This window comes from Ambystoma mexicanum, chromosome 14 (assembly GCF_040938575.1).
Source record: "Ambystoma mexicanum isolate Mex_15411 chromosome 14, UKY_AmexF1_1, whole genome shotgun sequence".
In the NCBI taxonomy this organism is placed as follows: Eukaryota; Metazoa; Chordata; class Amphibia; order Caudata; family Ambystomatidae; genus Ambystoma; species Ambystoma mexicanum.
Window position 1 is genome coordinate 10,437,854 of NC_090940.1, and position 19,424 is coordinate 10,457,277.

The window sequence follows — 19,424 nt, forward strand, 5'->3', positions numbered from 1 at the left end:
GATGAGACCACAGACACAGGATAAGACCGCAGACACAGGATGAGACCGCAGACACAGGATGAGACCGCAGACACAGGATGAGCTCGCAGACACAGGATGAGCTCACAGACACAGGATGAGCTAACAGACACAGGATAGCTCACAGACACAGGATGAGCTCACAGACACAGGATGAGCTCGCAGACACAGGATGAGACCACAAACACAGGATGAACTCACAAACACAGGATGAACTCACAAACACAGGATGAACTCACAGACACAGGATGAGCCCGCAGACACAGGATGAGCTTGCAGATGCAGGATAAGACCACAAACACAGGAAGAACTCACAAACACAGGATGAACTCACAAACACAGGATGAACTCACAGACACATGATGAGCTCGCAGACACAGGATGAGCTAACAGACACAGGATGAGCTTGCAGACACAGGATGAGACCACAAACACAGGATGAACTCACAAACACAGGATGAGCTCGCAGACACAGGATGAGACCGCAAACACAGGATGAACTCACAAACACAGGATGAGCTCGCAGACACAGGATGAGCTCGCAGACACAGGACGAGCTTGCAGACACAGGATGAGACCACAAACACAGGATGAACTCACAAACACAGGATGAACTCACAGACACAGGATGAGCTCGCAGACACAGTATGAGCTCGCAGACACAGGACGAGCTAACAGACACAGGACGAGCAAACAGACACAGGATGAGACCGCAGACACAGGATGAGCTCGCAGACACAGGATGAGACCGCAAACACAGGATGAACTCACAAACACAGGATGAGCTCGCAGACACAGATTGAGACCACAAACACAGGATGAACTCACAGACACAGGATGAGCTCGCAGACACAGGATGAGCTTGCGGACACAGGATAAGAACACAAACACAGGATGAACTCACAAACACAGGATGAACTCACAGACACAGGATGAGCTTGCAGACACAGGATGAGCTCGCAGACACAGGACGAGCTAACAGACACAGGACGAGCAAACAGACACAGGATGAGACCGCAGGCACAGGATGAGCTCACAGACACAGGATGAGCTTGCAGACACAGGATGAGACCACAAACACAGGATGAACTCACAAATACAGGATGAACTCAGGGACACAGGATGAGCTCGCAGACACAGGATGAGACCGCAGACACAGGATGAGCTTGCAGACACAGGATGAGACCACAAACACAGGATGAACTCACAAACACAGGATGAACTCACAGACACAGGATGAGCTTGCAGACACAGGATGAGCTAATAGACACAGGATGAGCTAACAGACACAGGCTGAGCTAACAGACACAGGATGAGACCGCAGGCACTGGATGAGACCGCAGGCACAGGATGAGCTTGCAGACACATGATGAGGCCACAGACACAGGATGAGGCCACAGACACAGGATGAGCTCACAGACACGGGATGAGCTCACAGGCACAGGATGAGCTCACAGACACATGATGAGGTCACAGACACAGGATGAGCTCGCAGACACAGGATAAGATCACAGACACAGGATGAGACCGCAGACACAGGATGAGCTCCCAGATACAGGATGAGATCGCAGACACATGTTGAGCTTGTAGACACAGGATTAGCACACAGACACAGGATGAGACCGCAGACACAGGATGAGCTCGTAGACACAGGATTAGCTCACAGACACAGGATGAGAGCGCAGACACAGGATGAGACCACAGACACAAGATGAGATCACAGACAAAGGATGAGACCACAGACACAAGATGAGACCACAGACACAGGATGAGATCGCAGACACAGGATGAGACCACAGACACAGGATAAGACCGCAGACACAGGATGAGACCACAGACACAGGATGAGATCGCAGAGACAGGATGAGACCGCAGACACAGGATGAGCTCACAGACACAGGATGAGCTCGCAGACACAGGATGAGCTCACAGACACAGGATGAGCTTGCAGACACAGGATAGCTCACAGACACAGGATGAGCTCGCAGACACAGGATGAACTCACAAACACAGGATGAACTCACAAACACAGGATGAACTCACAGACACAGGATGAACTCACAGACACAGGATGACCCCGCAGACACAGGATGAGCTTGCAGACAAATGATAAGACCACAAACACAGTATGAACTCACAAACACAGGACGAACTCACAGACACAGGATGAGCCCGCAGACACAGGATGAGCTTGCAGACACAGGATGAGCTAACAGACACAAGATGAGCTAACAGACACAGGATGAGACTGCAGGCATAGGATGAGCTTGCAAACACATGATGAGACCGCAAACACAGGATGAGCTCGCAGACACAGGATGAGACCACAAACACAGGATGAACTGGCAGACACAGGATGAGCTTGCAGACACAGGATGAGCTCGCAGACACAGGATGAGACCACAAACACAGGATGAACTCACAAACACGGGATGAACTCACAGACACAGGATGAGCTCGCAGACACAGGACGAGCTAACAGACACAGGACGAGCTAACAGACACAGGATGAGACCGCAGGCACAGGATGAGCTCACAGACACAAGATGAGCTCGCAGACACAGGATGGGACCACAAACACAGGATGAACTCACAAATACAGGATGAGCTCGCAGACACAGGATGAGACCGCAGACACAGGATGAGCTTGCAGACACAGGATGAGACCACAAACACAGGATGAGCTCGCAGACACGGGATGAACTCGCAGACACAGGATGAGCTAATAGACACAGGATGAGCTAACAGACACAGGATGAGATAACAGACACAGGATGAGACCGCAGGCACAGGATGAGACCGCAGGCACAGGATGAGGCCACAGACACAGGATGAGGCCACAGACACGGGATCAGCTCACAGGCACACGATGAGCTCACAGACACATGATGAGGTCACAGACACAGGAGGAGCTCGCAGACACAGGATAAGATCACAGACACAGGATGAGACCGCAGACACAGGATGAGCTCCCAGATACAGGATGAGACCGCAGACACATGTTGAGCTCGTAGACACAGGATTAGCACACAGACACAGGATGAGACCGCAGACACAGGATGAGCTCGTAGACACAGGATTACCTCACAGACACAGGATGAGAGCGCAGACACAGGATGAGACCACAGACACAAGATGAGATCACAGACAAAGGATGAGACCACAGACACAGGATGAGACCACAGACACAGGATGAGATCGCAGACACAGGATGAGACCGCAGACACAGGATAAGACCGCAGACACAGGATGAGACCGCAGACACAGGATGAGCTCGCAGACACAGGATGAGCTCACAGACACAGGATGAGCTCACAGACACAGGATGAGCTAACAGACACAGGATAGCTCACAGACACAGGATGAGCTCACAGACACAGGATGAGCTCGCAGACACAGGATGAGACCACAAACACAGGATGAACTCACAAACACAGGATGAACTCACAAACACAGGATGAACTCACAGACACAGGATGAGCCCGCAGACACAGGATGAGCTTGCAGATGCAGGATAAGACCACAAACACAGGATGAACTCACAAACACAGGATGAACTCACAGACACATGATGAGCTCGCAGACACAGGATGAGCTAACAGACACAGGATGAGCTTGCAGACACAGGATGAGACCACAAACACAGGATGAACTCACAAACACAGGATGAGCTCGCAGACACAGGATGAGACCGCAAACACAGGATGAATTCACAAACACAGGATGAGCTCGCAGACACAGGATGAGACCACAAACACAGGATGAACTCGCAGACACAAGATGAGCTTGCAGACACAGGATGAGCTCGCAGACACAGGATGAGACCACAAACACAGGATGAACTCACAAACACAGGATGAACTCGCAGACACAGGATGAGCTCTCAGACACAGGACGAGCTAACAGACACAGGACGAGCTAACAGACACAGGATGAGACCGCAGGCACAGGATGAGCTCACAGACACAAGATGAGCTCGCAGACACAGGATGGGACCACAAACACAGGATGAACTCACAATTACAGGATGAGCTCGCAGACACAGGATGAGACCGCAGACACAGGATGAGCTTGCAGACACAGGATGAGACCACAAACACAGGATGAGCTCGCAGACACAGGATGAACTCGCAGACACAGGATGAGCTAATAGACACAGGATGAGCTAACAGACACAGGATGAGCTAACAGACACAGGATGAGACCGCAGGCACAGGATGAGACCGCAGGCACAGGATGAGGCCACAGACACAGGATGAGGCCACAGACACGGGATGAGCTCACAGGCACACGATGAGCTCACAGACACATGATGAGGTCACAGACACAGGAGGAGCTCGCAGACACAGGATAAGATCACAGACACAGGATGAGACCGCAGACACAGGATGAGCTCCCAGATACAGGATGAGACCGCAGACACATGTTGAGCTCGTAGACACAGGATTAGCACACAGACACAGGATGAGACCGCAGACACAGGATGAGCTCGTAGACACAGGATTACCTCACAGACACAGGATGAGAGCGCAGACACAGGATGAGACCACAGACACAAGATGAGATCACAGACAAAGGATGAGACCACAGACACAGGATGAGACCACAGACACAGGATGAGATCGCAGACACAGGATGAGACCACAGACACAGGATAAGACCGTAGACACAGGATGAGACCGCAGACACAGGATGAGACCGCAGACACAGGATGAGCTCGCAGACACAGGATGAGCTCACAGACACAGGATGAGCTCACAGACACAGGATGAGCTAACAGACACAGGATAGCTCACAGACACAGGATGAGCTCACAGACACAGGATGAGCTCGCAGACACAGGATGAGACCACAAACACAGGATGAACTCATAAACACAGGATGAGCCCGCAGACACAGGATGAGCTTGCAGATGCAGGATAAGACCACAAACACAGGATGAACTCACAAACACAGGATGAACTCACAGACACATGATGAGCTCGCAGACACAGGATGAGCTAACAGACACAGGATGAGCTTGCAGACACAGGATGAGACCACAAACACAGGATGAACTCACAAACACAGGATGAGCTCGCAGACACAGGATGAGACCGCAAACACAGGATGAACTCACAAACACAGGATGAGCTCGCAGACAGAGGATGAGCTCGCAGACACAGGACGAGCTTGCAGACACAGGATGAGACCACAAACACAGGATGAACTCACAAACACAGGATGAACTCACAGACACAGGATGAGCTCGCAGACACAGTATGAGCTCTCAGACACAGGACGAGCTAACAGACACAGGACGAGCAAACAGACACAGGATGAGACCGCAGACACAGGATGAGCTCGCAGACACAGGATGAGACCGCAAACACAGGATGAACTCACAAACACAGGATGAGCTCGCAGACACAGATTGAGACCACAAACACAGGATGAACTCACAGACACAGGATGAGCTCGCAGACACAGGATGAGCTTGCGGACACAGGATAAGAACACAAACACAGGATGAACTCACAAACACAAGATGAACTCACAGACACAGGATGAGCTTGCAGACACAGGATGAGCTCGCAGACACAGGACGAGCTAACAGACACAGGACGAGCAAACAGACACAGTATGAGACCGCAGGCACAGGATGAGCTCACAGACACAGGATGAGCTTGCAGACACAGGATGAGACCACAAACACAGGATGAACTCACAAATACAGGATGAACTCAGAGACACAGGATGAGCTCGCAGACACAGGATGAGACCGCAGACACAGGATGAGCTTGCAGACACAGGATGAGACCACAAACACAGGATGAACTCACAAACACAGGATGAACTCACAGACACAGGATGAGCTTGCAGACACAGGATGAGCTAATAGACACAGGATGAGCTAACAGACACAGGCTGAGCTAACAGACACAGGATGAGACCGCAGGCACTGGATGAGACCGCAGGCACAGGATGAGCTTGCAGACACATGATGAGGCCACAGACACAGGATGAGGCCACAGACACAGGATGAGCTCACAGACACGGGATGAGCTCACAGGCACAGGATGATCTCACAGACACATGATGAGGTCACAGACACAGGATGAGCTCGCAGACACAGGATAAGATCACAGACACAGGATGAGACCGCAGACACAGGATGAGCTCCCAGATACAGGATGAGATCGCAGACACATGTTGAGCTTGTAGACACAGGATTAGCACACAGACACAGGATGAGCTCGTAGACACAGGATTAGCTCACAGACACAGGATGAGAGCGCAGACACAGGATGAGACCACAGACACAAGATGAGATCACAGACAAAGGATGAGACCACAGACACAAGATGAGACCACAGACACAGGATGAGATCGCAGACACAGGATGAGACCACAGACACAGGATAAGACCGCAGACACAGGATGAGACCACAGACACAGGATGAGATCGCAGAGACAGGATGAGACCGCAGACACAGGATGAGCTCACAGACACAGGATGAGCTCGCAGACACAGGATGAGCTCACAGACACAGGATGAGCTTGCAGACACAGGATAGCTCACAGACACAGGATGAGCTCGCAGACACAGGATGAACTCACAAACACAGGATGAACTCACAAACACAGGATGAACTCACAGACACAGGATGAACTCACAGACACAGGATGACCCCGCAGACACAGGATGAGCTTGCAGACAAATGATAAAACCACAAACACAGTAGGAACTCACAAACACAGGACGAACTCACAGACACAGGATGAGCCCGCAGACACAGGATGAGCTTGCAGACACAGGATGAGCTAACAGACACAAGATGAGCTAACAGACACAGGATGAGACTGCAGGCATAGGATGAGCTTGCAGACACATGATGAGGCCACAGACACAGGATGAGCTCAGAGACACAGGATGAGCTCACAGGCACAGGATGAGATCGAAGACACAGGATGAGACCGCAGACACAGGATGAGCTCCCAGATACAGGATGAGACCGCAGACACCTGTTGAGCTCGTAGACACAGGATTAGCACACAGACACAGGATGAGACCGCAGACACAGGATGAGCTTGTAGACACAGGATTAGCTCACAGACACAGGATGAGAGCGCAGACACAGGATGAGACCATAGATACAAGATGAGATCACAGACAAAGGATGAGACCATAGACACAGGTTGAGACCACAGACACAGGATGAGATCACAGACAAAGGATGAGACCACAGACACAGGATGAGATCGCAGACACAGGATGAGACCACAGACACAGGATAAGACCGCAGACACAGGATGACACCACAGACACAGGATGAGCTCACTGACACAGGATGAGCTCACAGGCACAGGATGAGCTCACAGACACATGATGAGGTCACAGACACAGGATGAGCTCGCAGACACAGGATAAGATCACAGACACAGGATGAGACCGCAGACACAGGATGAGCTCCCAGATACAGGATGAGATCGCAGACACATGTTGAGCTTGTAGACACAGGATTAGCACACAGACACAGGATGAGACCGCAGACACAGGATGAGCTCGTAGACACAGGATTAGCTCACAGACACAGGATGAGAGCGCAGACACAGGATGAGACCACAGACACAAGATGAGATCACAGACAAAGGATGAGACCACAGACACAAGATAAGACCGCAGACACAGGATGAGACCACAGACACAGGATGAGATCGCAGAGACAGGATGAGACCACAGACACAGGATGAGCTCACAGACACAGGATGAGCTCGCAGACACAGGATGAGCTCACAGACACAGGATGAGCTTGCAGACACAGGATAGCTCACAGACACAGGATGAGCTCGCAGACACAGGATGAACTCACAAACACAGGATGAACTCACAGACACAGGATGAATTCACAGACACAGGATGAGCCCGCAGACACAGGATGAGCTTGCAGACAAATGATAAGACCACAAACACAGTATGAACTCACAAACACAGGATGAACTCACAGACACAGGATGAGCCCGCAGACACAGGATGAGCTTGCAGACACAGGATGAGCTAACAGACACAAGATGAGCTAACAGACACAGGATGAGACTGCAGGCATAGGATGAGCTTGCAGACACATGATGAGGCCACAGACACAGGATGAGCTCAGAGACACAGGATGAGCTCACAGGCACAGGATGAGATCGCAGACACAGGATAAGATCACAGACACAGGATGAGACCTCAGACACAGGATGAGCTCCCAGATACAGGATGAGACCGCAGACACCTGTTGAGCTCGTAGACACAGGATTAGCACACAGACACAGGATGAGACCGCAGACACAGGATGAGCTCGTAGACACAGGATTAGCTCACAGACACAGGATGAGAGCGCAGACACAGGATGAGACCACAGACACAAGATGAGATCACAGACAAAGGATGAGACCATAGACACAGGTTGAGACCACAGACACAGGATGAGATCACAGACAAAGGATGAGACCAAAGACACAGGATGAGATCGCAGACACAGGATGAGACCACAGACACAGGATAAGACCGCAGACACAGGATGAGACCACAGACACAGGATGAGCTCACAGACACAGGATGAGCTCACAGGCACAGGATGAGCTCACAGACACATGATGAGGTCACAGACACAGGATGAGCTCGCAGACACAGGATAAGATCACAGACACAGGATGAGACCGCAGACACAGGATGAGCTCCCAGATACAGGATGAGATCGCAGACACATGTTGAGCTTGTAGACACAGGATTAGCACACAGACACAGGATGAGACCGCAGACACAGGATGAGCTCGTAGACACAGGATTAGCTCACAGACACAGGATGAGAGCGCAGACACAGGATGAAACCACAGACACAAGATGAGATCACAGACAAAGGATGAGACCACAGACACAAGATGAGACCACAGACACAGGATGAGATCGCAGACACAGGATGAGACCACAGACACAGGATAAGACCGCAGACACAGGATGAGACCACAGACACAGGATGAGCTCGCAGACACAGGATGAGCTCACAGACACAGGATGAGCTTGCAGACACAGGATAGCTCACAGACACAGGATGAGCTCGCAGACACAGGATGAACTCACAAACACAGGATGAACTCACAAACACAGGATGAACTCACAGACACAGGATGAACTCACAGACACAGGATGAGCCCGCAGACACAGGATGAGCTTGCAGACAAATGATAAGACCACAAACACAGGATGAACTCACAAACACAGGATGAACTCACAGACACAGGATGAGCCCGCAGACACAGGATGAGCTTGCAGACACAGGATGAGCTAACAGACACAAGATGAGCTAACAGACACAGGATGAGACTGCAGGCATAGGATGAGCTTGCAGACACATGATGAGGCCACAGACACAGGATGAGCTCAGAGACACAGGATGAGCTCAAAGGCACAGGATGAGATCGCAGACACAGGATAAGATCACAGACACAGGATGAGACCTCAGACACAGGATGAGCTCCCAGATACAGGATGAGACCGCAGACACCTGTTGAGCTCGTAGACACAGGATTAGCACACAGACACAGGATGAGACCGCAGACACAGGATGAGCTCGTAGACACAGGATTAGCTCACGGACACAGGATGAGAGCGCAGACACAGGATGAGACCACAGACACAAGATGAGATCACAGACAAAGGATGAGACCATAGACACAGGTTGAGACCACAGACACAGGATGAGATCACAGACAAAGGATGAGACCACAGACACAGGATGAGATCGCAGACACAGGATGAGACCACAGACACAGGATAAGACCGCAGACACAGGATGAGACCGCAGACACAGGATGAGCTCACAGACACAGGATGAGCTCACAGGCACAGGATGAGCTCACAGACACATGATGAGGTCACAGACACAGGATGAGCTCGCAGACACAGGATAAAATCACAGACACAGGATGAGACCGCAGACACAGGATGAGCTCCCAGATACAGGATGAGACCACAGACACATGTTGAGCTCGTAGACACAGGATTAGCACACAGACACAGGATGAGAGCGCAGACAAAGGATGAGACCACAGACACAAGATGAGATCACAGACAAAGGATGAGACCACAGACACAGGATGAGACCACAGACAAAGGATGAGACCACAGACACAGGATGAGATCGCAGACACAGGATGAGACCACAGACACAGGATGAGACCGCAGACACAGGATGAGACCGCAGACACAGGATGAGATCGCAGACACAGGATGAGACCGCAGACACTGGATGAGATCGCAGACACAGGATGAGATTGCAGACACAGGATGGGACCGCAGACACAGGATGAGACTACATACACTGGATGAGATCGCAGACACAGGATGAGATCGCAGACACTGGATGAGACCACAGACACAGGATGAGACCGCAGACATCGGATGTGACCACAGACACAGGATGAGACCGCAGACACAGGATGAGACCACATACACTGGATGAGATCGCAGACACATGATGAGATCGCAGACACTGGATGAGACCGCAGACATAGGATGAGACCACAGACACAGGATGAGATCGCAGACACAGGATGAGACCACAGACACAGGATAAGACCGCAGACACAGGATGAGACCGCAGACACAGGATGAGATCGCAGACACAGGATGAGACCGCAGACACTGGATGAGATCGCAGACACAGGATGAGATCGCAGACATAGGAAGAGACCACAGACACAGGATAAGACCGCAGACACAGGATGAGACCGCAGACACAGGATGAGACCACATACACTGGATGAGATCGCAGGCACAGGATGAGATCGCAGACACTGGATGAGACCACAGACACAGGATGAGACCGCAGACATAGGATGAGACCACATACACTGGATGAGATCGCAGACACAGGATGAGATCGCAGACACTGGATGAGACCACAGACATAGGATGAGACCACAGACACAGGATGGGACCGCAGACACATGAGCCTTTGGATTAAACATTGAATCTTAGTCTGGAGGACCTTAAATTAAAAAAAAGAGGCCGCACCGAATGAAAGGACTGCGCCAAAGAGCAAATACATCACATTTACTGTGACAGCTTCCCAGAACGAGGACCCCCAGAGCTGTCTGCAGCTGCCCACGACCACTGCCTCGACCTTCAGTCTCTGGGTAGCCACCCAGTCCTAAAGCGCCAGCATGCGGTGTGTGACGTGCACCCACAGGTCTGGGCCACTCCACAGGAAGGAAGCGAGGAGTGCACAATATGCAACAGGTGTATGTTTAGAGCGTGCATTCAATCCAGAGCGGCATCTTGGCGCTATGGAAAGATAACAGATGCTCATTATCACCCGACTCAGTGGCACTCCTTTTATCCACTTTGAAGGATGATGGGCTGAGTGGACCTGCTGGGATTCGAACATGCGACCATGGGGTCAAACACAGGCCCCTGTAGTGGATGCATCAGTGCACAGAGCCACAGACCCGGCTTAAGAAAACTCGAGGGATATCAGTGGTCGAGGGGGCTGTCAGCCTGCTTAGGATTGTCGAGCTAAATTTAGCAAGAACTAAGACATTGCAAGACCAGCCAAAGAGTTCTCCTCGGGTGAATACCCAGAATATTGGGATTGCGGCATTAAAGCCATGCATCCAGACCGGCCAAAGAGTTCTCCTCGGGTGAATACCCAGAATATTGGGATTGCGGCATTAAAGCCATGCATCCAGACCGGCCAAAGAGTTCTCCTCGGGTGAATACCCAGAATATTGGGATTGCGGCATTAAAGCCATGCATCCAGACCGGCCAAAGAGTTCTCCTCGGGTGAATACCCAGAATATTAGGATTGCGGCATTAAAGCCATGCATCCAGACCGGCCAAAGAGCTCTCCTCGGGTGAATACCCAGAATATTAGGATTGCGGCATTAAAGCCATGCATCCAGACCGGCCAAAGAGCTCTCCTCGGGTGAATACCCAGAATATTAGGATTGGGGCATTAAAGCCATGCCTCCAGACCGGCCAAAGAGCTCTCCTCGGGTGAATACCCAGAATATTAGGATTGCGGCATTAAAGCCATGCATCCAGACCGGCCAAAGAGCTCTCCTCGGGTGAATACCCAGAATATTAGGATTGCGGCATTAAAGCCATGCATCCAGACCGGCCAAAGAGCTCTCCTCGGGTGAATACCCAGAATATTAGGATTGGGGCATTAAAGCCATGCATCCAGACCGGCCAAAGAGCTCTCCTCGGGTGAATACCCAGAATATTAGGATTGCGGCATTAAAGCCATGCATCCAGACCGGCCAAAGAGCTCTCCTCGGGTGAATACCCAGAATATTGGGATTGCGGCATTAAAGCCATGCATCCAGACCGGCCAAAGAGTTCTCCTCGGGTGAATACCCAGAATATTGGGATTGCGGCATTAAAGCCATGCATCCAGACCGGCCAAAGAGTTCTCCTCGGGTGAATACCCAGAATATTGGGATTGCGGCATTAAAGCCATGCATCCAGACCGGCCAAAGAGTTCTCCTCGGGTGAATACCCAGAATATTGGGATTGCGGCATTAAAGCCATGCATCCAGACCGGCCAAAGAGTTCTCCTCGGGTGAATACCCAGAATATTGGGATTGCGGCATTAAAGCCATGCATCCAGACCGGCCAAAGAGTTCTCCTCGGGTGAATACCCAGAATATTAGGATTGCGGCATTAAAGCCATGCATCCAGACCGGTCAAAGAGCTCTCCTCGGGTGAATACCCAGAATATTAGGATTGCGGCATTAAAGCCATGCATCCAGACCGGCCAAAGAGCTCTCCTCGGGTGAATACCCAGAATATTAGGATTGGGGCATTAAAGCCATGCCTCCAGACCGGCCAAAGAGCTCTCCTCGGGTGAATACCCAGAATATTAGGATTGCGGCATTAAAGCCATGCCTCCAGACCGGCCAAAGAGCTCTCCTCGGGTGAATACCCAGAATATTAGGATTGCGGCATTAAAGCCATGCATCCAGACCGGCCAAAGAGCTCTCCTCGGGTGAATACCCAGAATATTAGGATTGGGGCATTAAAGCCATGCATCCAGACCGGCCAAAGAGCTCTCCTCGGGTGAATACCCAGAATATTAGGATTGCGGCATTAAAGCCATGCATCCAGACCGGCCAAAGAGCTCTCCTCGGGTGAATACCCAGAATATTAGGATTGCGGCATTAAAGCCATGCATCCAGACCGGCCAAAGAGCTCTCCTCGGGTGAATACCCAGAATATTAGGATTGGGGCATTAAAGCCATGCATCCAGACCGGCCAAAGAGCTCTCCTCGGATGAATACCCAGAATATTAGGATTGGGGCATTAAAGCCATGCATCCAGACCGGCCAAAGAGTTCTCCTCGGGTGAATACCCAGAATATTAGGATTGCGGCATTAAAGCCATGCATCCAGACCGGCCAAAGAGTTCTCCTCGGGTGAATACCCAGAATATTAGGATTGCGGCATTAAAGCCATGCATCCAGACCGGCCAAAGAGCTCTCCTCGGGTGAATACCCAGAATATTGGGATTGCGGCATTAAAGCCATGCATCCAGACCGGCCAAAGAGCTCTCCTCGGGTGAATACCCAGAACATTAGGATTGCGGCATTAAAGCCATGCATCCAGACCGGCCAAAGAGTTCTCCTCGGGTGAATACCCAGAACATTAGGATTGCGGCATTAAAGCCATGCATCCAGACCGGCCAAAGAGTTCTCCTCGGTTGAATACCCAGAACATTAGGATTACAGCATTAAAGCCATGCATCCAGACCGGCCAAAGAGCTCTCCTCGGGTGAATACTCAGAACATTAGGATTGGGGCATTAAAGCCATGCATCCAGACCGGCCAAAGAGCTCTCCTCGGGTGAATACCCAGAATATTAGGATTGCAGCATTAAAGCCATGCATCCAGACCGGCCAAAGAGCTCTCCTCGGGTGAATACCCAGAATATTAGGATTGCGGCATTAAAGCCATGCATCCAGACCGGCCAAAGAGCTCTCCTCGGGTGAATACCCAGAATATTGGGATTGCGGCATTAAAGCCATGCATCCAGACCGGCCAAAGAGCTCTCCTCGGGTGAATACCCAGAATATTAGGATTGGGGCATTAAAGCCATGCATCCAGACCGGCCAAAGAGCTCTCCTCGGGTGAATACCCAGAATATTAGGATTGCGGCATTAAACGCCATGGGTAGTTCTGCACGGTCGAGGAACAGATGCCGCTCGCAATAGTCACCAGCCGGAGATTGACAAGCCCAAAAAAAGCCCAACTTGGCCCCTGTTAGGCCAAAACCAAGCCTGGAAATCCTCTGGACACCCCATGGTTCCTCAAAGTCGCGAAAGGCCCGCACCAGGCGCATGGACCGAGAGGACCACCGTTGCTCTGCTCCATGGGGACAGTGTAGTTTCCTCAAAAAAGAGCAAAAACTCCCTTACTTCGACAATGAATGACCGCATTCCATTTCTAATGTGTGCAAATGCACAGGCCTCGGGGTGGGGGGGGGGTGCTGGAGGGAGTTGAAGGGGGATCTGCAGGGGTGCATGGGATGGGGCAGAAATCAGCCATCATTGGAAGGAGAGGGGGAGGAAGGGAAAAGAGCAGAATCGACGTCCCAGAAGTAGACAGTCCTTGAGGTGTCACCTAAGGTTTCTTCAGAAGGGCATCTTTTCAGGGGCAATGCCTGGCACAGGGAGCTGGCGAGGCCTGTTCATATAGGGCATTGTTGGCGGAGGGCCAGGAGCCAGGGGTCAGATGACAGCGCTTCCCGGGCATCGGCTCTGTTCACTGGCACCTTATCCAGAATATCTGCTGTCTGGCATTTGCTCATCTGGACTGCCCCCAGTGATGGCAATGCCAGCTGCCAGTTAATGCAACTTTCCTAATAGGTGATACAGTAGCTACAATCACTGGGGCCACAGTTTAGAGAACCCACACAGAACACGGGCCGCAGGGCAGCCAGGGGTGAAGGGGTGAATGGGGCGACCCCGGTAATGACGGGGGGAGGTCTTGAATGGCATTAGGAAGGCTCCTGCAGGGCGTGGCATTTGCGGAACGTGCGAACTAAGCTGCCTAGTGGCAGTGACTTAGTCTTCAAAAGCGGGTCCTTTCCCAGAGAGCAACAGGGCAGGGCTCTTGCAGAGGCCCCTGAGGAGGAGGTAATCTCAGGGAAGCATGGGTGCTCCCCGCCCAGAAAGGGTTCACCAGATCCCTGGTCCTCTAAACTTAAGTCACCCTTTTCAGGAGATCCTAGACCAGCTTGGATCTTGCCTCAGTTCAGCGGGTGCCGCGGCACCGGGCAATGGCGGGAGCCAATCGATGGACTGTACAGGATCCCCCAACAGAGGGGCCGTTGGTAATAGTCGGATTAATTAGGAAGGGGCCCCTGGCACCCGCATCAAGTCTTCTCCAGGGGCCTTTAGGGATTCTTATTGGACCCTGAATGGGAGGAGTCACAAATCAATAAAGAATAGGTCTGAACTCGAGCGTGAGTCCAAGATGATCCGATCATGAGAAATTGTGGAGCCCACATCCAGGAGCCGAGCAAAAGTCTAGCTGTGACCCCAGACATAAGACGGATTCATCCTACTATCTGGGACTATGGTGGGCTGTAGGTATTCTTACCAAAGATCAGGTCTCCAGGCAACCCCAAACCTGGGAAGAGGCCTCCCACCTGCCTGGAATCCAGAGTCAAACAGGCTTTACAGATCCTATCCTCAAGCGCGAGGGTGAGGCTGCGTCCTTGCCACCGCAACTAGGAGGAGGAGAACCCACCTGGCCACCCGCTGGACCCTCCAAGAAGAAGTCCAGAGTTCACTGACCCGTCCAAAGCCTCAGTCTGCCACCCTCCCCAAAGCGTCACATGCCCAGAGTGAAAACGCAGGTGCCAAGGACCAATCACGCCAGCAACCAAGCAAAGGCAGCTGGCAAATTAAGGTTATCTTATGTTAATTGGCTTTTATATTGTGCAAAACACCACGGTGTCATTCTGGTGAACCGCACAGCACAAAACACACACTGAACCTCACAACGGACACGCAGAGCAACACACCCAGGAAGTACTCGTAGTTACTAGTGGCAAAGGTTTATGCGACCCTGACCGCGGAAACCGTAGCAACGGGTGGGCGCGACCCTGATTATTGAACCCCCAAACTCTGCCATTCTGCATGGTTACAGCATCGCCATGGTAGCGAGAGGTGGGGAAGGGAGGGTGCAGGGAGGGCGTAAGGGCCACAGAAGCACACCCCTCCGCCAGCCTCCTCACTGGCCTTCTTTTAGCACGGAACTGGAGCACCCTGGTCCTAGCCATTGTAGGGTGAGGTAGGGAAGGGGGGGTTTGGGGGGCACAGCCCCCTGCTAGCCTTCTTACAGGCCTTCTTGTAGCATGGAACTGAAACAGCCTGGTTCTAGCCATGGTAGGGTGAGGTAGGGAAGGGGGGGGCAAGAAGGGTTTAGGGCTCACAGCAGCACACCCTCTGTTAGCCTTCTTACAGGCCTTCTTGAAGCATGGAACTGAAGCACCCCGGTCCTAGCCATGGTAGTGTGAGGTAGGGAAGGGGGGGCAGGAAGGGTTTAGGGCGCACAGCAGCACACCCTCTGTTAGCCTTCTTGCAGGCCTTCTTGAAGCATGGAACTGAAGCACCCCGGTCCTAGCCATGGTAGTCTGAGGTAGGGAAGGGGGGCAGGAAGGGTTTAGGGCGCACAGCAGCACAACCTCTGTTAGCCTTCTTACAGGCCTTCTTGTAGCATGGAACTGAAGCAGCCTGGTCCTAGCTATGGTAGGGTGAGGTAGGGAAGGGGGGAGCAGGAAGGGTTTAGGGCGCACAGCAGCACAACCTCTGTTAGCCTTCTTACAGGCCTTCTTGTAGCATGGAACTGAAGCAGCCTGGTCCTAGCCATGGTAGAGTGAGGTAGGGAAGGGGGGGGGCAGGAAGGGTTTAGGGCGCACAGCAGCACACCCTCTGTTAGCCTTCTTACAGGCCTTCTTGAAGCATGGAACTGAAGCACCCCGGTCCTAGCCATGGTAGTGTCAGGTAGGGAAGGGGGGGCAGGAAGGGTTTAGGGCGCACAGCAGCACACCCTCTGTTAGCCTTCTTACAGGCCTTCTTGTAGCATGGAACTGAAGCACCCCGGTCCTAGCCATGGTAGTGTGAGGTAGGGAAGGGGGGGCAGGAAGGGTTTAGGGCGCACAGCAGCACAACCGCTGTTAGCCTTCTTACAGGCCTTCTTGTAGCATGGAACTGAAGCAGCCCGGTCCTAGCCATGGTAGCGTGAGGTAGGGAAGGGGGGGCAGGAAGGGTTTAGGGCGCACAGCAGCACACCCTCTGTTAGCCTTCTTACAGGCCTTCTTGAAGCATGGAACTGAAGCACCCCGGTCCTAGCCATGGTAGCGTGAGGTAGGGAAGGGGGGGCAGGAAGGGTTTAGGGCGCACAGCAGCACACCCTCTGTTAGCCTTCTTACAGGCCTTCTTGTAGCATGGAACTGAAGCAGCCCGGTCCTAGCCATGGTAGTGTGAGGTAGGGAAGGGGGGGCAGGAAGGGTTTAGGGCGCACAGCAGCACACCTGCTGTTAGCCTTCTTACAGGCCTTCTTGTAGCATGGAACTGAAGCAGCCCGGTCCTAGCCATGGTAGTGTGAGGTAGGGAAGGGGGGGCAGGAAGGGTTTAGGGCGCACAGCAGCACACCCTCTGTTAGCCTTCTTACAGGCCTTCTTGTAGCATGGAACTGAAGCAGCCCGGTCCTAGCCATGGTAGTGTGAGGTAGGGAAGGGGGGGCAGGAAGGGTTTAGGGCGCACAGCAGCACACCCTCTGTTAGCCTTCTTACAGGCCTTCTTGTAGCATGGAACTGAAGCAGCCCGGTCCTAGCCATGGTAGTGTGAGGTAGGGAAGGGGGGGCAGGAAGGGTTTAGGGCGCACAGCAGCACACCCTCTGTTAGCCTTCTTACAGGCCTTCTTGTAGCATGGAACTGAAGCAGCCTGGTCCTATAAAGGAAATGAAAGAAGAGTCATCGGCTACCCCTGTTCAGCCGTGCAGAACAAGGTGGGCCTGAAGGGCAGTCAGCAAGGTGTAACAAATGCTAGCTGTTGGTGGTCACAGAAAGGGCTAGAGACATTTGAGCAAAAAATAATACAATTTATTCATAGGTTTTGACACACATGTAAAACTGTAGGTTCATAAACATAAACTTGAACCTTAAAAAACACATGTAGGCCCAAGCGGGCCGCAAAGAGATTCAAATGTTTACACTCCACATTCAAGTGAGGGTCAGTAGCATAGAGATTTTGTGCAAATTCATGTACTACTTTCAAAATAGTAGTGAGCTATTGTTGTCTACACATAATCATGTTCGTGTTTCTGGTTCGGGAGGATGTCAGCCTTGAACGGGATCTAATTGGTAACGGGTGAAGGGTCCGCACTGTCATCAGGACGTGGTTAAATGTTGACCAAACAATGTGACGACACAGTAGTTAGCTGTGATGGGGGAACTGCGTGCAAAAGGCCTACCAGAGGTACGTTTTGTCAAAAGAATAACCTTCACACATTATGAATTAACATAAGACATTTAGGTAACCACTTCGATACCCTCTCCTGAAGATACCTCTACGGATCCCAGGCCAGCACTATGAGCAGGCTGTACTCAATAACCTCAAGTTCATCATTGATATTATAAAGGTAGGCCTTTTGTACGCAGTTCCCCCATCACAGCTAACTACTGTGTCGTCACATTGTTTGGTCAACATTTAACCACGTCCTGATGACAGTGCGAACCCTTCACCCGTTACCAATTAGATCCCGGTGAAGGCTGACATCATCCTGAACCAGAAACACGAACATGATTATGTGTAGACAACAATAGCTCACTACTATTTTGAAAGTAGTACATGAATTTGCACAAAATCTCTATGCTACTGACCCTCACTTGAATGTGGAGTGTAAACATTTGAATCTCTTTGCGGCCCGCTTGGGCCTACATGTGTTTTTTAAGGTTCAAGTTTATGTTTATGAACCTACAGTTTTTAGATGTGTGTCAAAACCTATGAATAAATTGTATTATTTTTTGCTCAAATGTCTCTAGCCCTTTCTGTGACCACCAGCAGCTAGCATTTGTTACACCTTGCTGACTGCCCTTCAGGCCCACCTTGTTCTGCACGGCTGAACAGGGGTAGCCGATGGCTCTTCTTTGCTTTTCTTTGTGTTAATTGCCCTTCTGAGTCAAGCCCCCTTAAACAAAAAAGAAGGCACTGCCTTTTTGCCCTATCTTTACTTTATGCAGCCTGATACTAGCCATGGTGCGGAGAGAAATGGAAGGGGAGGACAGGGAAGGGCTTAGGGGCCTCAACAACACAACCCTCCGCTAGCCTTCTTACCAGCCTTCTTTTAGCAAGGAACTGGAGCAGCCTGAA

The 19,424-nt window shown here is 51.6% G+C and overlaps 1 protein-coding gene across 2 annotated transcripts in view; it reads left to right on the forward strand.

Annotated features, from left to right (window-relative positions):
• Window positions 1-19,424, forward strand: part of LOC138527344 (N-acetylated-alpha-linked acidic dipeptidase 2-like) — a 501,035-nt gene that overhangs the window by 341,814 nt on the left and 139,797 nt on the right. The gene's annotated exons all lie outside the window — the stretch shown is intronic.